Source organism: Ovis aries, chromosome 17 (assembly GCF_016772045.2).
Source record: "Ovis aries strain OAR_USU_Benz2616 breed Rambouillet chromosome 17, ARS-UI_Ramb_v3.0, whole genome shotgun sequence".
NCBI lineage: Eukaryota > Metazoa > Chordata > Mammalia > Artiodactyla > Bovidae > Ovis > Ovis aries.
This window is the reverse complement of record NC_056070.1, coordinates 59253617-59275963: the sequence shown is the minus strand read 5'-3', so window position 1 is coordinate 59275963 and position 22347 is coordinate 59253617. Positions and strand designations below refer to the sequence as shown.

General features: G+C 45.9%; 1 long non-coding RNA gene across 2 annotated transcripts in view; it reads right to left on the bottom strand.

Moving 5' to 3' along the window:
* The window catches only part of LOC132658006 (uncharacterized), a 405815-nt gene that overhangs the window by 273583 nt on the left and 109885 nt on the right, over positions 1 to 22347 (bottom strand). Inside the window, exon 2 of one of the 2 annotated variants that reach the window (XR_009596898.1) lies at positions 203 to 401. This is a non-coding gene — a long non-coding RNA (uncharacterized LOC132658006). The remainder of the gene's footprint in view (positions 1 to 202; positions 402 to 22347) is intronic. The other variant, XR_009596897.1, reaches the window with a different exon arrangement.

Here is a 22347-nt window from a genome sequence, read left to right as displayed (position 1 = left end):
GGCTGGTGCTGTTGACTGGAGAAACAAGAGTTATCCCATGCCCTCGCTCCCTCCCACTATAGACGCTGAGAAGCTGTGCATGTGTGTTATCAGCCTCCCTTGCAGCTACAGGACTAGTGTTTTTATTCAAAAGCATAAATAAAAAGTCTGCTGGGGGAGGATTTTAGAAACTGGATAGTTTAGTAAAAAGATATGACTGTACCTAGTGAAGCCTTTCCCGGGGCATCCTTTCTTCTTACCTTTCCTGAAATGCAGGAAGTGACCGTGAAGCCCAGTGCAGCTCCCAAGAGAACTGGCTTACTGAATCAATGCCAACAGCAACTCACTAACAGACTTCTCATGATGGGGGTGATTCAAGCCGCTGTCATCAGGGTTTCTGTGACTTGCAGTCAGCTGCATTCCTACAAATACAAAGTCATATAAACACAAACACAAGAGAGAGAAGTCCCTCCCCTCGTTGAGTCCAGCCCCCTGGAACCTCAAACTCAAACAGCCCAGAGGCATTTGAAAGGACAACCAGAGTGTGGGAAAATGCTAGCCTCTGCTCTACTGACTGCCAGAAAAATAGGCAGAAAGACACCCTAAAGATGTTTTAAGCCAAGAGGAACAAGACAAAGGTGGGATGACTCACCTATCTGCCTTGTGCACCCTCTTTGTCGACCTCACTTGTGTTATCATGGAGACATTAGTGAAGTGGTTTTTAATGACCTCGGCTGATCCCAGACTTGCTACAGTGGAATTAGAAGGAGAATAGTGAATCTGCTTAAACAAATCATTGAATGGATAGTGTCGACTAGCCAAGGGAAACAGGTATTTTGGGAAACAGGAAAGCATGCCTTCAAGATCTTCTCCAGTAGCCGACACAGTGGTAGAGTAGAGGTTGACTTTTTTTAACTTTTTTTTTTTAAATGAAGATCACTTTTTTAAAAGTCTTTATTTGATTTTATTACAATATTGCTTCTGTTTTATGCTTTGGTTTTTTTGGCCGAGAGATATGTGGGATCCTAGCTCTCTGACCAGGGACTGAACCCACACACCCTGCATTGGAAGGTGAAGTCTTAACCACTGGACTGCCAGGGAAGTCCCAGCAGACACTGATTTTTTTTTTCAAGGGCCTTGCAAGACCCCAAGAGCTTCAGCAGAATTTTCTAAACTATTTCCTTGGAGTCAACTAGCTCAGTTGTAATAGGAGGTCCACAAATATTTGGGCACCTCAACCTCATTCACGTTGCTTGTTAAACCCTGTCCAGTTTCTCCCCAGAGCTAAAGGGCATGTCTGTTTCAGATAAATCTCTTTATATACATCTTAAAGAGAAAAATGCATTCTGCCTTTACTGTCTTTAATTATTCTCTCATGCATGCATGGTGGATTGAGTGATTAATCGACTGATTCCATTCAAATTTATTGAGCACCTACTATAAGCCAGATTCTGCATGGAATGGAATTTCAAGAATGACAAGTGACAAGTTCCTGCACCAGGAAGGAGTCAATATTCTGGATTCCATCCATTTTCTACATGAAACCTTCCTCAGAACTCATCTGGGGAAACTTCCTCCCAATCTTCTCATTCCATGATTTATCACTTGGTGGAGATTTTTATTGCTTTTGCTCCAAGAGAGCCTGGCTGCAGTTGTTCAAACAGTTTGCTAAGTCACTCTGCAAATGCATTTCTTAAAATATCTTGGCATGGATACAAAATTCACTGGAGAATTCCACATGACTTCATTCTGGTTTTTTGTTCTTTTGTTTTTTTTTTTCTGGAGAGCAGGGGTGTGTGGAGTGGGGTGTATCACAAAACCTTTAGAGTAGCTTCAGAAGATGGGGGACACATTGCCTTGCTTAGGACACATGACCACACTACCACCCTGTGGTGATGCTGCACCTGAAGCCATGCCATGAAGATGGCCAAGTCACCCCAACTCTAGATTTTTGGTGAAACCCATGTATTGGAATGAGATCCTTCATGGATGAATCTTAAAGGACCAAAGAGCCCATGTAAGATCTCAGGGATCCAATAAAATTTCCAGTCGGTATTTTCCAAAGAGATCTCTGACTGCCATATTTATGGTGAATAATAACTCTTCACACTTGTAAAGTGCTCTTCCTATTCCTGACCCAGGACAGGCATTACTATTACCTCTAATTCACAGCTGAGAAAACTGAGGTTTAAAGAAGGTATGGAACTGACCAGGTATAGAGTTACCCATGTAGGGAAACCAGGATTCCAAGCCACATTTCCTAAAGCTTACGCATATGTTCTACCCTTTAGGAAGGTTATCGTTCTAGTTGTGGGTGCCATATAAAGTTGGCAATCAGCTACCTGGGTGAAAGTTATATCAGAGCACACTGGTCTCGAGGCAAGTTAATAGAATAAAGAAACAAGTAAGTGGCAGGTCACCATCACTGTGAACACACAGACCCACGTTAGTTGAGTACATATAGGATAAGGTGGCCCCGTCTTAGGTCAGCTTGGATTCCCCAGAGGCAGAGCCTGAGGCAAGGGTTCAGATACAAGAGATTCATCAAGCATGCTCTCTGGAGAAATCTGTACCTGTGTTGCGGAAGCAAGATAGGGAAGTGGAGTAAGACAAGCAAGCATATGGTTTCAGATGAAGTCTAGCTTCAGTCTGATCCCAGGGGGCTCTGAAGTGTCAGCTGCACTGCAGAGGTGTTTTACCTTGAGACAAGGAGGCTGCATGCACATTCCCCAGGACAACAAGCCAGTCGCTGGCTATGGGGACATATTAACTCTGGAAGGGAACATAAACTCTCAGGCACCTTCAAACAAGATGCCCAAAAGCAATTCTCTGAAGAACTGGAAATGTGAAGGAAGGCAAAGTCTTAACGACTGGACCTCCAGGGAAGTCCCCTTGTTTCAGTTTTAAGCAGGAGGGTTGAGAAAGGAACTTATTGATAAAATGACATCTGGGCCAAGAAGGAAGTGAGCAAAAAACCCCATCCAGACAGAGTGAATCACATGTGCAAAGGCCCTGTGGTGGATACGTGTAGGTGCATCTGAAGAACCTTGTGGATTCTACTGTGGCAGGAGGCGGGTGAACACTGGGATGCTTCTGGACCCTACCAGATGCCCTGGGGTCCCTTTTGCCAGTTGAGTGTGTCTGTCTGTCCGCCAGTTGCGGTGTACATTGCTATTAGCAGTTCATACTTCCAGTTCTCCTTCTGGAAGAAGGAGACCCATGCAGGGGACCCAGGTTCAATCGAACCTGGTCAGGGAACTAGATCAGCCATGCTGCAACGAAGATGGAAGATCCTGAGTGCCACAGCTAAGACCTGGCACAGCCAAATAAAGGTTAATTCACTCGGTATGAGTCAAATTATACAACATAAAAGTATGTCTGAGCACATGAAAGACACTTTAAGAAAATCCAGCAACACGCAAGCAGTGGCTAAGCTGAGGGGCAGCAGCATTCATGATTATTAGGCTCTTCTCAGAACTTTTCTGCATGGTCCAGTTTCCCACTGGGACCATGTATAATCTGTTTTAGCATCAGAGAAATGCCTTGTTTCTTCTTATTTTTTAAAAGTAAGAGTCGAAATATGATAGACCTTCAGAGGATCAATCAGTTCAATGATCGCTGCCACAACAGTGAAGACAAGACATCATACGAAATGCCTACTATATATGTCAAATGGTGGGGTGATACCAAGAAAGATGCAGTCTTATCTTATACTGTGTTCAGGCATGATACCTGGCTTGTATTGCGTGCTCATTATGGGTCTGAGTATAAAAAGAAGAGAGGAGGGCAGGAAGGAGAAAGAGATGGAGAGAGGGAAAGAGGGAGGAAGAGAAGGATGGAGGGAGGAAATATATCAACCACACACAAGAGACTTCAGCTCTGGGGCCTTTGGGCTTCTCTGCACAAGGGGATAGTCACATCAGAACCACTCTTAACATCTCCTAATATACACAATATGCTCATGAGACAGACTTCATCCACCCCAATTTAAAGATGTGAACACTGAGGCAACGAGAGAGGCTGAATCACCCTCCAAAGTCACACACTTTGGGCAAAGACAAATTTCACCCAACTCTCTATCTACTTTTAGTTTCAACGACCCTGGCCACCACTCCCTCTGAAAGGGCATTTGGGTCTGAAAGGGAGCCCTGGAAAGAGGGGAGACACTTAGGCTGACGTGCAGGCACCCCGGACCTGAGGCTACTCTGGATCTGGTTCTCTGTGCTGTGATGCTGAGCAGACAGCCTTTGTATCTCTGGACCCCCGGGAGTGAAATCTTCCATGTTCAAGAGGCCGTAGTTCACTCAAGGTCAGAGTAATTGTGCATGATTGATGGTTGATCTCTTTGTGAAAGCCCTACACAAAAGCTCCAAACCGACTTAGTCGTAATTTCATACTCCTCCCAGTCCATTTAGAAGAGCAGGGTTTTATTTCCTCTCTGCACAGCTAAGAAATCAGAATCTTCAGCTCTGGAAAAGAGCTTTTAAACCCATGACTCACGGACTGTGGTTTCCCGGGGCCAGTACCAGACATCACAGATGTGTCTGGCCCCTTTAGGTGAAAATGAAAAGAGATATTATAATAGAAAGAGGGAGTGTTTGTTGGGCGTTTGTCATGCACCGAGCAGGAGCATCAACCTGTGACCACTGGAGGAAAGAACTCCCTCAGCCCTCAAATACTATACGAGATGAGTATCTCCATTTTACAGACAAGGAGACTGAGGCACAGAGAGGGGGCAAAGTTCAGGATACAGAGCTCATAGTGGGCAGCCAGGGTTTGAACCAGTCAGGTTCCAGAGCTACATCATCAGGAAGCTCCCGCATCCAACTGCCTGTTTTAGAATAAGCTCCAAATCCTCTCTGCTCCTCAGTAAAAGCAACCTGCTCTTAACCTGGTTAATAACAGTGCAAAATACTTCCTTTGCAAGCAATGACACTCCCCACCCCCACCCCGCCAAGACATCACCAGAGTTGTTACACCCACACTGCTCCACAGGTGTGGGTAATGCTCACTTCCCTGGCGGTTTCCCTGGTGGCTCAGATGGTAAAGCATCTGCCTGCAATGCAGGAGACCCAGGATCGATCCCTGGGTTGGGAAGATCCCCTGGAGAAGGAAATGGCAACCCACTCCAGTACTCTTGCCTGGAAAATTCCATGGACTGAGGAGCCTGGTAGGCTACAGTCCATGGGGTCGCAAAGAGTTGGACACGACTGAGCAACTTCACTTCACTTCAATGCTCACTTACTTCCCACTTTCCCAAGCGCATCATACATTTCACCCCTCCCTGCCTTTGCCTGGTTGTGCCTTCCGCCTGGCATGCGTGTGTTGCTCTGCCATGCCTACTCACCAAGTCCTGCTCGCCCTTCATGACGCAGGTTGAACACGGCATCCTCAAAATACTGGATAAATGTACTTATCCAAAATACTGGATATGAAAATACTGGAATGAAAACCCCACATTCAAAGTTACTACTCATTGACATCTGGCGTTCCAGATGCAGCCCTCGAAGGGGTTTTGTTCAAACATGTGGTGCTTTCAAAATGTTGAATTAGTTGCCCATGATTTCAAAGTGGGCTTCCCTGAAGGCTCAGTAGTAAAGAATCCACCTGCCAATGCAGGAGACACGCGTTCAATCCCTGGGTCAGGAAGGTCCCTTGAAGAAGGAAATGGCAACCCACTCCACTATTCTTGCCCGGGAAATCCCAAGGACAGAGGAACCTGGAGGGCTACAAAAGAGTTGGATGCAACTTAGCAACTTAACAACAACATTTAAGTAGGGGATTTCACTTTTTAAAAATGTGACATTTGGGGACTTCCCTGGTGGTCCAGCAGTTAAGAATCCGCCTGCCAATGCAGGAGATATAGGTTCCATCCCTGGCCCAGGAAGATCCCACATCCCAAGGGGCAACTAAGCCTGAGCGCCACAACCACTGGGCCCACTCTCTAGAGCGCATGTTCTGCAACAAGAGAAGCCGCTGCAATGAGAAGCTCGCGCGCCATAGCTATAAAGTGGCCCCCAATCACTGCTACCAGAGAAAGACTGTATACAGCAACAAAGACCCAGTGCAGCCAAAAATAAACAAACAATAAATAAATTTTAAAAACAAAACAAAAACTTTACATGTGACTTTCTGGGAATACTTGAAAAGCCAGAATATCTAAAAGCAGTGACCTAAAATCCTACATGGCAACGGTGAGAACAGCTGGGCAGTGTCTGTCCCCTTTGGAAGGGACATGGGCTCAACAGACCACCAGAGTCTCCTCCACCCTCCAGCTGTACCCACCTTGCTCATGGACCAACTGGCTGGCCCCAGTAAGTTGAGAGTTTCAAGCCCTGCATTAAAAGATATTCTGCAAAGTTGAGGTTTGGGAGCAGAGGAAGCGCAGCCTTGGAGCTGTGTTCTGAATTGTCCTTTCCTTTCTGAAGCCTGCTTGTCTGCCCGCCGGCCTTGCCCACCACAGGATATACCATATCACCAACCAGACCATCAGTTCCAGAAATGCATTGCAAGGGAAGGTCATATTCCCTTCACACATTTACTTCGCAAATATTTGTACAGGCCCCACTAGGTGCAAGGAATTTTGTCTTATGGGCATGCATTTCGAGGAAACTGCCAAAAGGCAGTCACTTCTGATCCTTTAACTCTTTAGCTCTTCCCCCATAGCCTCTGCACTGTGACTTCTCCATGCGGCATCCAAGCTCCCACCACTGCTCCTGTAAATGGGCCTTTAAAGACTCCTCTGTGCAGCTCTGGCTGCTCCTTGCAGCTCCCTGACCCCGCCTTTCAGATGCTTCTGGGTCTCAGCTAACACATCCTTCACTTTCCTGTGTGTAGTCACAGCTGGAAGTCCAGCCACAGGGCCTGCGCTTCCCAGCCAGGCCTCATTACAGCGTCCTCAGGCTGAGCAGAAGGTGTGGATCTCATGCCCCACACTCAGCCTGGCAACTTTTATGGGGGCTCAGCTTTAACTGGAGAGTTTAAAGAGCTGAGGGTTTTATGTGAGACGGCTGGCATGCCAATCCCCACAGGTAGCCACAGCCAAAGTCTGCAGGAGGAGAACAGCGGGTTCTCCAGGCAGATGTGGCGCCTGGGAGACGGAGGCACGAGGAGGAAGTGCCGCCCAGCCGTCTCCCAATCGTTGAACCCAGGTCTGTTGCCTTCACAAGGGAGCGACAGAGGATTCCTCTGGCCGAGGCGAGCCTGTCCATGCCACCACAAACAGCCCACCCAGCCGAATCCCTGGAGCCCTGGTGTGACGGCCCCACTCCCTTGCCTGTGTGCGCTCACAGGTGGACCAAAGCTGTTCATGATCATGGAATAATAGAAATTATTTCTCACCGGGAACATGGCATTTCTTCCAATAGGGTCGTAATACGTCTTTCTGCCCCATGACTCTAGTAATTTAGACTTAGGTCTAATGACCCAGGCCAGACCCAAACTGTTATTTTTTCTTTTTTTTTTTTAATTTACTTTAGTTGGAGTATAAAATGTTAGTTTCTCTTGTACAGCCATGTGAATCAGCTATACGTATACGTACATCCTCTTGAGCCTCCATCCCACCCTCCCCTGCCCCAGCCCTCTCGGTCGTCACACAGCACTGAGCTGAGCTAATGCAATACAGAGGCTTCCCACTAGCTGGCTAGTTTGTGCACGCTAGCATATATGTGTATATACTCTCTCAGTCTGTCCCACCCTCCCCTTTTCCCCCTTTCCACTTGTGTGCACAAGTTCATTCTCTACATCTGTGTCTCTATCCCTGCCCGCACATAGGTGCATTGCTACCATTTTTTCCGGTTTCATATATATGCATTAACAGATGACATTTGTTGTTCTTTCTTAAAGTTATTATAAAATATTGGCTGTATTCCCTGTGCCGTGCAATATACCCTTGTAGCTTATTTATTTTATACCTAGTAGTTTGTACCTTTTGTTTGTTTCGTAAATAAGTTTATTTGTACCATTTTTTAGATCCCACATACAAGCAATATCATGATATTTTCATACTGTTCATGGGGTTCTCAAGGCAAGAGTACTGAAGTGGCTTGCCATTCCTTCTCCAGTGGACCACATTCTGTCAGACCTCTCCACCATGACCCGCCCGTCTTGGGTTGCCCCGCAGGCATGGCTTGGTTTAATTGAGTTAGACAAGACTGTGGTCCTAGTGTGATTAGATTGACTAGTTTTCTGTGAGTATGGTTTCAGTGTGTCTGCCCTCGGATGCCCTCTTGCAACACCTACCATCTTACTTGGGTTTCTTTTACCTTGGGTGTGGGGTATCTCTTCACGGCTGCTCCAGCAAGGCACAGCCACTGCTCCTTACATTGGACGAGGGGTATCTCCTTATGAGAAATGCTGGACTGGAAGAAACACAAGCCGGAATCAAGATTGCCGGGAGAAATATCAATAACCTCAGATATGCAGATGACACCACCCTTATGGTAGAAAGTGAAGAGGAACTAAAAAGCCTCTTGATGAAAGTGAAAGAAGAGAGCGAAAAGTTGGCTTAAAGCTCAACATTCAGAAAACTAAGATCATGGCATCCAGTCCTATCACTTCATGGGAAATAGATGGGGAAACAGTAGAAACAGTGTCAGAATTTATTTTGGGGGGCTCCAAATTCACTGCAGATGGTGACTGCAGCCATGAAATTAAAAGACGCTTACTCCTTGGAAGAAAAGTTATGACCAACCTAGATAGCATATTCAAAAGCAGAGACATTACTTTGCCGACTAAAGTCCGTCTAGTCAAGGCTAGGGTTTTTCCTGTGGCCATGTATGGATGTGAGCGTTGGACTGTGAAGAAGGCTGAGTGGCGAAGAATTGGTGCTTTTGAACTGTGGTGTTGGAGAAGACTCTTGAGAGTCCCTTGGACTGCAAGGAGATCCAACCAGTCCATTCTGAAGGAGATCAGCCCCGGGATTTCTTTGGAAGGAATGATGCTGAAGCTGAAGCTCCAATACTTTGGCCACCTCATGCGAAGAGTTGACTCATTGGAAAAGTCTCTGATGCTGGGAGGGATAGGGGGCAGGCGGAGAAGAGGACCACCGAGGATGAGATGGCTGGATGGCATCACGGACTCGATGGACGTGAGTCTGAGTGAACTCTGGGAGATGGTGATGGACAGGGAGGCCTGGCATGCTGCGATTCATGGGGTCGCAAAGAGTCAGACACGACTGAGCAACTGAACTGAACTGAACTGAACTGAACTGATATGATATTTGTCTTTGTCTGACTTCCTTCACTCAGTATGACAATCTCTATACCCACCCATGTTGCTGCAAATGACATTATTTCATTCTATCTCACGGATGAGTAATACTCCACTGTATATATATATGTGCCACAGTTCGTACCTCTTAATACCGTTCTCCTACCTTACTCCTCCTACCAACCCTCTCCCCACTGGTAACCAGTTCTCTGTTCTCTACATCTGTTCCTGTTTTGTTATAGTCATTGTTCATTTTTTAGTTTCCGCATAGAAGGAACAATGTACATAACTGTATTCCTCTGTCTGGCTTCTTTCACTAAGCATAATACCTTCCAGGTCCATCCAGGTTGCTGCAGATGGCAAAATTTCATTCTTTTTCATGGCTGGGTAATAGTCCAGTGTGTTTGGTTTTTAATCATGATCTATATCCAAGAGAATGTGGGTTTATTTGGGGAAGGGGTGGGGCCAATGGAAGGAACAACCTAATTCTCACCTTTTATCTCAGGCCCCGACCACAGCCTCCATGAGACATTGGGGAGATAATTCATGGAGGAGGTAAGACAGAAAGACAATTGTGATTAAGACTTTGCCTTCCAATGCAGGGGGTGTGGGTTCAATCCTCGGTCAGGGAGCTAAGATCTCACGTTCTTCACAGCCAAAAAACAAAACATAAAACAGAGCATCTTGTAACAAATTCAATAAAGACTTTTTAAACGGTCTGCATTAAAGAAAAATAAAAAGAGGGTCTTTGGGAATTTCTAAGGCTCCCCCATTTCCCCCTCAGTTGTGACATTATGAACACTCGAACAAGTTAAACATATGGGAGCTTCAAATTCCTACCTGCCTTTTCCCTTCCCTCCTGACTTTCCCAGGGAAGTGGGCAAATCGAAAGATGGCCAGGTGGGACATCTGGGTCCCTGGGGCTGCTCTTCCATGACTGTGTTACCCGAGAAATACATTTTCTATCTCTGGGCCTCAGTTTACCCATCTGTAAAGTGGAAGTGAATGGACCAAGTAAAATGACAACTCAATTTTCCTCTCAGGGGTTTTTTGGTTGTTTTTTTTTTTTTCCTCTCTCAATGGCCACTTCTGCGCCATTGGTTGAGACTGCCTGACACATTCTGTCGAGAAGTAAATTAGCAAATTCCTACCCACTGCTTCCCCTCAGGCAGCACAAAACCTGGCATGCATTCAGAATTCTACTTGGCTGCTGTTTATAACACATATCCAATAGGTCTTCTCTGCAGGGTCCAGTTTTGGCTTCTTTGAGGGGTGGAGGGATAAATGAAAGTCACTGCAAAGCAGATCAGGTGAGGAATCCTTCTAGATTATCACACGTAATATTTCCTCAATCTTGGTTTTTTTCACCTATTCTTAATTCAACAGCAATTGTTTTCAGCAACTCAAACCCAGTCAGATTTTCTCAAAGCATTCAGTTTCATCTCTCTGGATGCAATTCTTCCTCTGCACACTCATTTTTCATTGGCTTCTATGAACTGTTATTAAATCATATAATTACAAGAACAAGGAAGAATAGACCCCGATTTCATGGGGTCTGAAGCTTATGCAATTTGACAGCCCTTTTGAAGGAAGAGACAACTCAATTACAAATATAGAATTAGACACAAATACCATACTTATTCAGAATGAGAAGAAAAATCACAAGTTCCCACTTTTTAAAAACATGGAAAACCTATGAAAGTGGAAGTTGCTCAGTCGTGTCGAACTCTTTGTGACCCATTGAGGCTACAGTCCATGGAATTCTCCAGGCCAGAATAGTGGACTGGTAGCCCTTCCCTTCTCCAGGGGATCTTCCCAACCCAGGGATCAAACCCACGTCTCCCACATTACAGGCGGATTCTTTGCCAGCTGAGCCACAAGAAAGTCTGTAAGTATCACAAAGTCCAGAGAAAGAGATCATAATATTTATTGTTAATGAGTTACCTTTTGCATGGCTACAACATTTTTACCCTAAACTTCTAACGACAAATTCTTAATCATTTCTTTATGAGACAATCATTTTGTAATAATGTCTTTTCTTGAAAAACTAGAATTCAGTATTTTCTTTAGCAGGGTTAATTGTTTTGTTTATGTTTGGAACACACAAAAAATTGAAATTCTTCACTGTTTGTAGCACTGCTACAGGTTGTGTCCTGGAACCACAGAAACTGATCAATTCTATTTTACATGATTTCCACCAAACAGAGGAGAGGGTATAGGGTGAGTATACCTGTTAAAGCTATTATGCTGTTGTTCCTTAGTCGCTAAGGCCTGTCCAGCTCTTTTGCGACCCCATGTACTGTGGCCCACCACGCTCCTCTGTCCATGGGATTTCCCAGACAAGAATACTGGAGTGGGTTGTCATTTACTTCTCCAGGGGATCTTCCCAACCCAGGAACTGAACCCAAGTCTCCGGCACTAGGAGGCAGATTCTTTACCACTGAGCCAGCAAGGAAGCCACTGTTAAAGCATTCAAGCATATTCTGGATAGGAAAGAACTACTGTTTTGACTAGTTATGATTCTAGCTGTGTCCTCTGCTCACAGTTTTACTCATTTGATGACTGAGAAAATTTCTCATAGACAAGCTCCTGGCTCTATTTCAAACCTTGTTTCTCCTTCCCAAACTTCTGGTGTCGGGCACCATAGCACATATTCATATTGAAATAGGTTGTCTGATCCTGCACTCACTCGTAGGTCACACCATCAGTGAGGAGTCATAACAGGTGGTAGGAGCATTTTTGGAAGCCATTTCTACGTTGGAATGGCTAGATAAGCTTTCACATACAAATGACTTCAAACCGCACAAGTATAGCCCATAGAATCCAGTCTAAATATATCCCTACATCAACTTTCCATTAGTCGTCACTTCAGTGACCTCTGACATTTGGGAGAGTGGAAAAAGACAGTAGTTGTAACCAACAACAATTAAAATATTTTACCTTGAAAAACGTTTAAAAACATGAAACAAATCCGATAAAGGACTGTTGTCTAAAATATATACAAAGAATCTTCAAGGTCAACAATAAGGAAATGAACAACTCGGTTAAAAAATGAGCCAGAGGCCTTAATAGACACCACATCAAAGAAGATATGCAAATGGAAAATAAGTATATAAAAAGATGTTCAACATTATATGTCATTGCTGCTGCTGCTGCTGCTAAGTCGTTGCAGTCGTGTCCTACTCTGTGTGACCCCATAGATGCCAGCCCATCAGGCTCCCCCGTCCCTGGGATTCTCCAGGCAAGAACACTGGAGTGGGTTGCCATTTCCTTCTCCAATGCATGAAAGTAAGAAGTGGAAGTGAAGTCACTCTGTCGTGTCTGACTCTTTACGACCCCATGGACTGCAGGCTTCCAGGCCCCTCTGTCCATGGGATTTTCCAGGCAAGAGTACTGGAGTGGGGTGCAAATGAAAGTTACAATAAGATACCGCTACACACCTATGAGAATGCCCAAAATCCAAAACACTAATAACACCCAAAGTTAGTGAGGATGTGAAGAAATAGCGATTATCATTTGTTGCTGGTGGGAACATAAAATGGTATAATCACCGTGGAAGAGCACTGAGGGTTTCTCACAAAATACCCTTCCTATACAATCCAGTGATCATGCATCTTGATATTTACTCAAATGAGTTGAAAATTTGTGTCCATACAAAAGCCTGCATGGAGATATTTATGGCAGCTTTATTCACAATTGTCAAAACTTGGAAGCCACCAAGATGTCCTTCAGTAAGTGAAAGGATAAATAAACTGTCGTCCATGCAGATAATAGAATATTAGTCACAGGTAATAAGAAATCAGTTACTGAGCCATGAAAACAAGATTGGGGAAACTTAAATGCATGTTACTAAGTGAAATGGCAAGCCACTCCAGTGTTCTTGCATGGAGAATCCCAGGGACAGGGGAGCCTGGTGGGCTGCCGTCTCTGGGGTCGCACAGAGTCGGACACGACTGAAGCAACTTAGCAGCAGCAGCAGCAAGTGAAAGAAACCAATCTGACAAGATTGCATGCTAGATTATGCCAACTACATAACATTCTGGAAAAGACAAAACTATGGAGACAGTAAAAAGATCAAGGGGTTATCAGAGGTTATGGGGGAGGGAGGAATGGATGGGCAGGACACAGAAGATTTGTAGGGCAATGAAACTGTTCTATATGATAATACAATGATGGATACATGTTATTATACACGTTTGCATAGGGAATGGAAAAGGTCAGCTATTTGTTGAATCAATGAACCAGAGGATGATAAAGAGAGTTTCTACCATTCAACATTTGTTGAATGTTGCTACATTTGCTACCATGTGTTGAACTTTGCTGCATATCAGCCAGTGCTACTTGCTTTATGTTACATCTTTTAAACCTTCACAGCAGCCCTGTGGCATATATGTGTGTGTGCTAAGTCACTTTGGTTGTGTCCTAATCTTTGTGACACCGTGGACTATAGCTGGCCAGGCTCCCCTGTCCATGGGAGTCTCCAGGCAAGAACACTGGAGTGGGCTGCCATGCTCTTCTCCAGGGGATCTTCCTGACCCAGGGATCGAAACTGTGTCTCTTGGGTCTCCTTGCATTGGCAGGCAGGTTCTTTACCACTAGCGCCACCTGGGAAGCCTTCACAGCAGCTGAATAGTTCAGTTCAGTCACTCAGTCATGTCTGACCCTTTGCAACCCCATGAATCACAGCACACCAGGCCTCCCTGTCCATCACCAACTCCCGGAGTTCACTCAGACTCATGTCCATCGAGTCAGTGATGCCATCCAGCCATTTCATCCTCTGTCGTCCCCTCCTCCTCCTGCCCCCAATCCCTCCCAGCATCAGAGTCTTTTCCAATGAGTCAACTCTTCACATCAGGTGGCCAAAGTACTGGAGTTTCAGCTTCAGCATCATTCCCTCCAAAGAAATCCCAGGGCTGATCTCCTTCAGAAAGGACTGGTTGGATCTCCATACAGTCCAAGAGACTCTCAAGAGTCTTCTCCAACACCACAGTTCAAAAGCATCAATTCTTTGGTGCTCAGCTTTCTTCACAGTCCAACTCTCACATCCATACATGACCACTGGAAAACTATAGCCTTGACTAGACGGACCTTTGTTGGCAAAGTAATGTCTCTGCTTTTAAATATGCTGTCTAGGTGGGTCATAACTTTTCTTCCAAGCAGCTCTATTAGTACTATAATTTTAGACAGGAAGAAACTGAGGCTCTGAAGAGTACAATGAGTTACCACCAGGCCTACTTACAAGTAGTCAGTGAAGTCTGGGATTCAGACAACGGTGTACCAGGCTCCACTGAATCATGCTGCCTTAATCCAGGACTTCGGGTGATGTACTATCCTGCCTATCTTTATTATCATTTGCATAATGGTTTAGTAGTACTTGCCTTGAAGTCTTCCGTGAGGTTGTGCACATAAAAGTTAAAAATGAGATCGCAGAACAGAGAACATCTTCTAATTGTGAAACGCTACATGTATTTGTCAGGATCCAATCAGAAAACAAACTGCTAAAGGTCTTTCAAACAGAGGGGGTTTAATAGAGGGAATTGACAACCAAAATGATGGAAGAGCTGAGACATCAACAGGAAGTGAGGAAGCAACCTAGAAGCTGGCGAGAGCAAGGAGCAGCTACCTCCCTTGACCTGGAGGGATAACAACAGAAGCTAGCTTTGCCAGAACCAGAAGCTGGGGCATCCTGTAGGCGCTAGAGCCCTAGTGGGGGCTGAAGCTGGGGCATCCTGTAGGCGCTAGAGCCCTAGTGGGGGCTACCCATGGAGCTGAAACAAGAGAGGAAGGAGCTGTCCAGGCAGAGACTGAGCCAAGGAGAAGCAACAGCAGCTACAGGCGATGCTTCCAGAAGCAGAGAGTGGGTAGAAATACCCTGGCTTCTCCCCTCTGTCAGTCTCTAGTTTTCTAGCATTTTCCCATCAGCCTGTCCTTTCTGAGAGGCTGGGAACCAGACTTCCCTATGATGCAGAGAATGGCACAGAAGGGAAAGAATAAGGAGTAGGTTTGAGGGCAAGATTGCTATTAAATGGGCCTCCCAAGTGGCGCTGGTGGCAAACAATGTGCCCGCCAATGAGAGAGACGTAAGAGATGTGGGTTCAGTCTCTGGGTTGGGAAGAGCCCCTGAAGGAGGGCATGACAACCCTCTCCAGTATTCTTGCCTAGAGAATCTCCATGGACAGAGGAGCCTGGTGGGCTACGGTCCATAGCGTCGCAAAGAGTCAGACACAACTGAAGCGACATAGCACGCACACACGCACTGCTATTAAACACACCATCATATATGCAAGATACTGGTATTATAGGAGAGAACTGCAGGGTGCCAATTAACGAGCGGAGGAGGGATCAGACACAGGATTCCAAAACATCATGCAAAGTTTTCTTCTCCTGAAACAAACACTGTGAGAATACAGTGAAAAATATTCAACCAGGAGATCCCACATTTCTGGATAAAAGCTTGACTACACAATACCGATGGGGTGGAGGAGCAGAGAAAGAAAAGGGAGGTGGATGGTTAAATGCCTGAAACCAAGCTGCAAAAGGATAACACTCCAAGGGCAGGGTTTATTTTCATCTTAAAGAGAAGCCTCGGGACTGATGGAAGTGACCTGCCCTCCTCTGAAGGGGCCTCTGGTGAGGAGATGTGATGAACTCAGCCCCGGAGACTAGGAATGACACTGTCCTTCTGGTTCCTACGATCCATCAGAAACTGACAGCCTCCCCGTCCAGCAGTCAGCCTGGGCAGAGGCAGCTCTGGCTTTTCCTGCTTAAGGGTGGGGATGGGAGGGAGAGAGCAGCTCCAGCCTGAAGCCACTATTCCCACTTCACTCTTCATCGGTGCTCTGCCCTGGATCCAATCTTGAGAGGCTAACGACGTTCCAGTGAAGCATTCTGAGCACCATTGCTCCACCAAGCCTGGTGTCGGCAAATAGCTCCTGAGTCCAGGGCTGTCGGTCTCCATCTGCCTTGGAAGCTGCCAGCACCCTATGCTGTAGCCTCATAAACCACATTCAGCTCTGTGGGGTACGTGTCCTCTCTCCCCTGGGGCTGGAACACCCTACAGCTTCTCTTCAGGTTAGCACTGACTCAGCTGTCAGTAAATGTCACTTCCTCATGTAAGTCCTCTATGTATGAGTGAGGTCGCTTCAGTTGTATCCGACTCCCTTCCACTGTATGGACCACAGCCCACCAGGCTCCTCTGTCCATGGGATTCTCTAGGCAAGAATACTGGAGTGGGTTGCCATGCCCTCTTCCAGGGGATCTTCCCGTGGGTCAGACCCGTGTCTCTTGAGTCTCCGGCACTGGCAGGCAGAGGTTCTTTACCACTAGCGCTTACTTACCTGGTAAGCCCCAAAACTGAACTTCTAAAGTGGTTTCACAGTACCTTGTACTTCTCCTTACTGGTACACTCTACTTTTATTACTCATGGAATGACCTAGACCTGAGGTCAGCAGCTACAACCAGTGGGCCAATGCAATCCATTGTCAGTTTGTGTGAATAAAGTTTTATTGGCACACAGCCATGTCCATTCATTTACACATTGTCTCTGGCAGCTTTAACACTACAACGGCTGACCTGAGTAGTTGCAACAGAGACCTTATGTCTGGGGATCTTTATAAATGTATATTAAAGTTAAAATCTTTACTCCTCTTTGCATCTTTCTGTTGACTTCAGGATAGCATCTAAACTCAGAGAACAACAACAACAAAAAAAAATGTTATTAGTCTGAAATCTAAAACAGATAAGCAGGTGATGTGTACTGGACACTCCAGGATCAGTATAAGCATGAAGCACCTAGCACAGTACTCAACACGATGCAGTCACGTGACAACGTCAGTTTCCTACATTTCAACATCCTATGCCTATTGCATCTGCAGCTTTCAAAATGAGCAGACATCAGATCTGCTCATTATGTAGTTCTAAGGAGTTCTGCATCACCACTGGCCTGACTATAGTTGTGCACTTTACATAAAAACAAATCAAGACCACACTTAAGTTAAAGACTGTGCAGTGAACAATTAGGGCATTGTTTACTCATCCACCTAAATGTTCATTTATCCAACAAACATTTACATAGCATCGATGTGAAATTAGGCAGTGGGCAAGATATAAGAACTGCAGGGAAGGAATGGAGACTCAGATGTAGAGAATGGACACAGTAGAGGAGGGGTGAGTGGGACAAATGGGGAAAGCAGCGTCAACATATTACGCTATCATATGTAAAATGGATAGATGGTGAGAAGTTGCTGTATAACACAGGGAGCCCTGTCTGGTGCTCTGTGATGACCTAGAGGGATGGGATACGGGGATGGGAGGGAAGCTCAATAGGGAGGGGATATGGGTATAATGATGGCTGATTCAGGCTTCCCAGGTAGTGCTAGTGGTAAAGAATCCACCTGTCAATACAGGCGTTCGATCCCTGATCTGGGAAGATCCCCTGGAGGAGGGCATGGCAACCCACTCCAGTATTCTTGTCTGGGAAATTCCACAGCCAGAGGAACCTGGCGGGCCATGATTCATAAGGTTGCTGAGTCTGACACGACTGAGGTGCTTAGCTTGCACGTATGGCTGATTTGCATTGTACAGCAAAAACCAACACAACATTGTAAAAATTATTTTAAAAAATAAAAATGGATAAATAGAACAGACAACAACGACAACAACAAAGAATGGAAAGAAAAGATCAAACTGTTCTCAGGCTTACTCCTGAGGTTATTTTAAATGGAGCAAGGGGTATCGTTTGACAAGATAGAGCGTGGACAAAGGAACAGTGTAAAACAGCATCCCCACCAAAGGATGCTGACAGCACCAATTTCCCCAGTCGAATGTGAAGTTGCGAACTCTTCAGGCATCCCCAGGGCTGGACCGTCCAGAGCTCTTCTCACCAAGTGAACTTCAGAGTCGCCTGCTGGGCGCCCGCCTCCAGCCACGTCCAAGGACGGAACCCAGCCGGGGGCCTCAAACAGGCAGAAATATTTATGCCACATCCAGAAGACCAAGCCTCAGAGACGGAGCTGATGCCGCTTGAAAGGAATCGGGGTGGAATCTCCGGAGATTAAGAAAATGACAGTGACCAAGATGCAAAAGGGGAGAAGGGTGAGAAGAAGCAGAGATTAAAGCAGCTGGGCCGTTTGTTATTTTGATTTGTGCCTTTTTCTGTTTCAAAGGGAATTAAGGGAGATGAATTAAGGCTTCATTAGATCCCGACAGCTTCAGGAATATTAATCCGTCTTCCATTTACAATAAGACTTACCGGTCTCTGCAAGGTCGGGGTGAAGGAAAGAGAAAGCTGTTGATGTGTTCCCGTCCCACGGCCCTGTGCCCCCCGCCTCTCGCCTCTGGTCACTTTCCCTTTCATGCCTTTGTTTGACACATAGGAAAGAATCATGAGGTGTTGAGTATCGTTAACTTCCAAACACCTACGAAATCAGTAGGCAAGTGCAAACACTGCGGACCCCAACCGTCTCTGCCAATGATCCGCCCTAAAGTCCTCCCCTCCGGAGATGAAAAGAAAAGAGCTTGGCAGGCGGACAGTCTCAGGGAGAGAGCAGTGAATGAGCAGGAGGGGGACACGCAGGATAAATGAAGATATGATTGGCTTCTTACCTCGGTCCGCTCACACATGGTTCTGAGCATTTAATAAACGGGTTGACACTCCGAGTTCCCCTCATTAGGGGAACGTGGAGACCTGGATTACCGTAAATCAGAAGGCCCAGTTATCAAAGCTTGTGATCTTTAACTGTGTCAGGGCGCCCTCCTGTCTGCTCATGGAGGCAACAACCCACAAGCTGCAAAGAATTAGCCGCCAGGCCATGATTTAAGACACACACACACCCCCGTGGAGGAGGTGGGAGGCTGGGCCCGGCAGGGGCAGTTTGCCCAGGTAGCCCACTCAAGCCCTGCTGTCTCTGGGATGCGTGGCACCTGTGGAGAGGACGGGGAAGGGTGAGGAACGAATGACCCTATGATGGACTAGGTAACAGACCTCTGTGCTGGGTGAGATCAGGAGCCAGCACTGGAAACCTTTCAATCCTTTGGTTTTCCAGCCTACATTCACATCAGAATCTAGAGACGCAGGCACAGGGAACAGACGTGTGCACATGGAGGGTGGGGGTGCGTTGGAGACTGGGATTGGCCTACGTGCACTGCCATGTGTGAACCAGACAACTAGTGGGAACATGCTCTAGCGCAGGGAGCTCAGCTCAGTTCTCTGTGAGGACCTAGATGGATGCGACGTGGGAGGGGAGGTCCAAGAGAAAGGGGATCGATGCACACATATGGCTGATTCGGGCTTCCCTGGTGGCTGAGACAGTCAAGAATCTGCCTGCAATGCAGAAGAGCCAGGTTCAATCCCTGGGTCGGGAATATTCTCCGGAGAAGGGAATGGCTACCCACTCCAATATTTTTGCCTGGAGAATCCCATGGACAGAGGAGCCGGGCAGGCTACAGTCCATAGGGCTGTAAAGAGTAGGACACGACTGAGCAGCTAATCCTTACTATAGCTGATTCACTTCATTGCACAGCAGAAACTAATACAACGGTATAAAGCAACTGTACCCCAATTTTAAAAAAAAATCCAATGCAAAACTGCTGGGTAATTTGTAATAAAGACATATCTATCCCCAGACTTAAAAATTGCATCCAATTAACATGTACACACTGCTATATTTAAAATGGATAACCAACAAGGTCCTACTGTATAGCACATGGAACTCTGCTCAATGTTATGTGGCAGCCTAGATGAGAAGGGAGATTGGGGGAGAATGGATACATGTACATGTGTGGCTGAGTTCCTTTGCTGTCCACCTGAAACTATTAACAATTAACAATTAACTATTAACAATTAACATTGTTAATTAGCTATATTCCAATGCAAAATAAAAAGGTTTAAAAATTTTTTTAAATTGCATCCAAGAGAACTCAATGCACAGATCCATAAAAAGATTTGCAAGCAAATGTTCACAGCTGCTTCATAATTATCCCAAACTGGAACCAACCCAATTATTCTTCAGGGGGAGAATGGATTAAACTACTGTGGTGCACCCATACAGGGGAATAGTATTCAGCAAAGAAAAAAAAAACTCCTGATACAGTAAACAACATGAATTGCACAGACCTAGTGTTGAGTGAAAGACACCAAACACAAGAAAGTACACACTGCTTTTACGTGAAGTTCAAACACAGGCAAAAATAGTCTATGGCAGTATTATAAAAGAGAACAGCAGCAGGATAGAAAGACATGATTAGAGGCATACGGGAAATTTCTGGGGAGATGGAAAAATTCTGTGTCTTAATCGTGATGATGGTTACATGAGGAGATACATTCATAAAAACTTATCATTCAGTTTAGTTAATTGTTGCATATTTTAGGAAGGGAGGTCCAAGAAGGAGGGGACCTCCTCAGCTCCTTCAGCTCAGCTCAGTTCAGTCGCTCAGTCACTCAGTCGTGTCTGACTCTTTGAAACCCCATGGACTGTAGCACGCCAGGCTTCCCTGTCCATCACCAACTCCTGCAGCCTACTCAAACTCAAGTCCATCAAATTGGTATTGCCATCCAACCATTTCCTCCTCCGTTGTCCCTCTCTCCTCCTGCCTCAGTCTTTCCCAGCATCAAATGAGTCAGTTCTTTGCATCAGGTGGCCAAAGTACTGGAGTTTCAGCTTTAGCATCATTCCTTCCAAAGAACACCCAGGACTGATCTCCTTTAGAACGGACTGTTTGGATCTCCTTGCAGTCCAAGGAACTCTCAAGTGTCTTCTCCAACACCACAGTTCAAAGCATCAGTGATATGCTGGGGCAGCCTTGAAAACATTGCAGGGGGCAGGCACTCCAGGAGAAGCATTGCAAAGGTCCTGAAATCCACTTGATTTATTTGTTTTTGTAGTATGTTATTGTGATATAATTTGGTGGAGGGGGGTATAGTTTATACATATGTATACCTATGACTGATTCATGTTGATACATGGTGGAAACCAACACAAAACCATAAAACAATTATCCTCCAACTAAATTTTAAAAAATAGTTGCATATTTTAGTATGTCTGAACTACATCCCCCCAAAACATCACATTGCAATAACATACTGTGAAAACAAATAAATAAATGACTAAATGTGGATTTCAGAGCCTTTCTATAGGCTTCACCTGGATTACCTGCCCCTTGCAATATTTTCAAGGCTGCCCCAGCATATCACTCAAGTCTTCGCTTAACCATCACCCATTCAGAGAGCTCAGCTATTCTCTCTTGCATGGTCCTATCTTGTTTGTTTTCATCTTGCTAATTATGCTCAGAAATTGTCTTTGGTATGTATTTGCTTGTTCTCTGCCTCCTCCTTTAGTCCCATCTGAACTGTAAGCTCCTGAGGGAAAAGGGTCTTATCCAGCCTCAGAGCTGCTTTACTGGACTCCGGCTTCTGGTTGAGGTTTGGCCCAGGGGAAACCCTAGCAGGAGACTAAAAGAAAAGGGGAGTGGGGGTTTAGGATGCTGCCCCTACCTGGTGAGGTCTCTACCAGCTGGCTGCATTTCTGGATCTGTGGTTAATGGATCTGTGGTATCTGGGGATAATGGTGCCTCCAGGGGACATTGGGGAATTCTGAAGGGCACCACTGGTATCCAGTGGGTAGAGGCCATGGATGCTGCTAGACACCCTACAATGCACAGGACATCCCCCACCACAGAGAATTCTCTAGCTCTAAATAACAACAGTGTCACAGTTAAGAAAGCCCACTCTAGACAAAGGTCGCAGTTCACCTAAGGACTTCTCACCATGGAGAGGTCCAGATACAGGTAACAATGCCCCCTTCCTTCAGGTCTAGGGGTTGAAATGTCCCCAGTGTTGGGACTTCCCAGGTAATCCAGTGACTAAGACTCTGCCTGCCGATGCAGGGGATGTGAGTTCAGACCTCTCGTCTGGGAAGATTCCACAGGCATGGGGCAACTAAGCCCGTGCATCACAGCTACTGGGCCTGTGTTATAGAGTCCTTGTTCCGCAGTGAGAGGAGCCACTGCGGTGAGAAGCCCAAGTACCGCAGCTAGAGAGCAGCCCCCACTTGCCGCAAGTAGAGAAAGTCCATATGGCAGCGAAGAGCATGCATGCGTGCTAAGTTGCTTGGGTTGTGTCCGACCCTCCTGCAAACCCATGGACTGTAGCCCACCAGGCTC